Here is a 3,223-nt window from a genome sequence, read left to right as displayed (position 1 = left end):
TATGGAAAAATAAGACATAATTATCTTTTTGTTAAAATATTAAGGTTATGATAGGAATTTTAAAAAGGATTGGTGACTTATTAAATAAGTTATTTATGAAAAATAACCCTTTACTTATTTTTAAAAGCTGCTGTAAAAATAAAAAATTATAAAATAAGTAAATTTTATAAAATTTATAAAATATTTTTTATAAAAAATTATGAAATAAATAATTCGTTGAAATTCAACCTCAATCTTAAACGGCCGTAGAAATGAGGTAGTCAGCGATATCTAGTGACATGATTTGATTAAGCTAGGCAGGCTAGGGGTGGGCACGGTTCGATTCGGTTCGGTTCGGTTCGAAATTAAGTAGAACCGATTTAAATCGTTATTTTATAAAAAGAACCGAATAAGAACCAAACTCAATAAGAACCGAACTCAAACGGTTCTTTTCGGATCGGTTCGGTTCGGTTCGGTTTTTTCGGTTCTGGGCCTATTGCAACAATTAATTTATCCTAATTTTATTACAAATATTAACAATAAATACAAAGTATTCAAAACACATTTTATCACTAATATCTTACTAATTATTAATAAGATACTCCCAAAATATGAAATATTAAAATTTCAAAATACATAACCAAACTCCAATACTCCATCTATATAAACATAATCATAATGTTATAAAGAGAAATAACACATGTTTGATTTGAATAAAATCATGTTTGATTTGAATAAAATTATTAACACATGTTTGATTTGAATAAAATAAAAAAATAATTCGGTTCTTCGGTTCGGTTTTTCGGTTCAACTAAGTGAACCGAATACCGAACCGACATTTCGGTTTTTTTTTACAAACGGTATATTCGGTTTTTTAAAAAAATAAAAACCGAACCGAATTAAAAAAAACCGTCGGTTCGGTTCGGTTTTTTTAACATTACGGTTTTTTTGCCCACCCCTAAGGCAGGCGACGGTAATTAATGACGAACACCATATAGCGCTGTCTGTTAATCCATATTTTCTTTCGCCACATATGGTGAGCACTAGTGCGCTCCAGATAGTTTTTCCATAAATAAATACAACTTATCACTTATACTAGAAGTGATATGCTAGATGTGATATGAGTGATGACATTTACCTGATCGAACCATCACTTAATACTAAAAACAAAACCTAACCCTGGCCTGCACAGAGTCCCCTCTTACAGAGCTTTTCATGCATTGAAACTAAAGAAAATACACTTCAAAAACTTGTTTGTCAATTTCTTTCTTTCTTCTAATGTTTGTTTCATTTGATTTAAACTGAACATCTGTTGTCCTTAATTTTACACGAGAATCTATAAGAATTTTCCAACCAATCACATAAACCTCACCTACACATGCAGTTCTTTACTGCTCATTAAATGTACAAATCTGAATCTTTATTCACAATATTCATAATTTGCTTAAAAACTAAATTAAAAGTTGTGGAATAAAATTACCCTAGGACTAAAATTAATGTAGACTCGATTCAAAGTTTCTAGAAACCAATTTTCAATGGTCAGAGTAATATTATTATAATTCATAATAAACTTTCTTTTTTTTCATCAAATTGGTTAGATTAACCATCATTAAAGTTACTATACGGTCACTTTGATACAGACTTTAGATTTTGGCATAGACTGCTTCTCCAAATACGCAGTTGAAAATGTCCCAAAATCCTCAAAGAGTTTAATGGCATCATTCTTATACTTTTTGTTTTTTTAACGTTCTTTCCGAATTGGACCACGGAAAGTATCCAAAAATTGGGCAGCAATGCATACATAGATCTGATCCAGTTCCATTTTGATAACCATCATTGTAGACCTTTAATCTTTATACTCAAGTACAAATACTTGCTTAACCAGCAAATCCATTAGCATCATTGCAGAGGAACAACTTAGGCAATAGTGGATTATTTTGATCATGGACATTTTTAGATTATGCGCATGATGATTTTGGTGGAGTTGGGGGCAAACAAAATGAACCCATAAGCCACCTGAGTGTCCCCCCCCCCCCGCGCCCCCCCCCCCCGTCCCCCCCCTCTCCTCCTCTAAATATGAAATTGCTTTAAATATTTTCCTGAAATTTCTAAGTTATTGGCATAATTACCATAGCCTTAAATATAACAAGTATTATGGTCAATATGGTATGCAATAATTCAAATCAATTTAAATTATTGATATCAAATGATACGTTCCTATTATGTCATTCAAGTATTAAATTTGGGCCTTCCAGCCAAATTGAATTAATTTGGTGAGATTCACTTTCCATATTTACATACACAAAAATGGTTATGATTCTTGCCTTATGTGAATAACATAATAGTCATAATTGTTGATATTCTGAGTACGCCATAAATGGTTCTTAAGATGATCTTTATCAATTAATTTCAGCACAAGATCTTTAGGTTAGACTAACTCTGATACCGGTATGAGATATTGAGTTACCACCACTTACACTTAAAAATTTAAGCCTAATTAAAGGCAAAGTCTCAAACAATTAATTATATGTAAGCTTGCTTTGATCATTGTCTCTTCCTGTAATGCAATGATGTTCAAATATGTGATATTATCTGCTATTTTTCATACTATTTAAATTTGTTTTATGGAAAAGAAATTGATGGTCTGGGACTCTATGTATCTAAAAAGTAGAACATGATAAATAATTAAACAAAAATTTGAAATTATAATCATAAGTCGAGTAATGCCATGCATTCTAATATTATGTCATAATATTTTATTCTAAATAATGTGACATTCATCATATGAGACTCTATATTTTTAAAAGGTGGAACATGATAAATAATTAAACAAAAATTTGAAATTACAATTGTAAGTTGAGTAGTGCCACACATTCTAATATTTTATTTGAATACTTTAATATGATATTCATTAATTGAATGGTGTGATAATGTATTTTTTTTCTTTAAAAAAGGTAAGGGGTAGAAAAAATCAAAATTCATTTTTGAACCCTTTACCTCCCCCTTTTCCAAGATTCGAACCCAAGTGAATTGTTAATTAAAGTTACCTCGTCCTTGAGGGACAATGACGAGGTAATACAATTAAGTCATTTAAAAATTATCAAAACTTGTCAATTACTTAACAACTTACATATTTACATGTCGCATTAGTTGAGATATAAATTGGGTTAAAATTTTGGGATGCGTCATTACTCTAAGTTTTATCTATCCTAACCATATACGATAAGTACGATAAGTAATTAAT

Source organism: Citrus sinensis, chromosome 6, assembly GCF_022201045.2.
Source record: "Citrus sinensis cultivar Valencia sweet orange chromosome 6, DVS_A1.0, whole genome shotgun sequence".
In the NCBI taxonomy this organism is placed as follows: Eukaryota; Viridiplantae; Streptophyta; class Magnoliopsida; order Sapindales; family Rutaceae; genus Citrus; species Citrus sinensis.
This window is presented reverse-complemented; position numbering follows the sequence as displayed.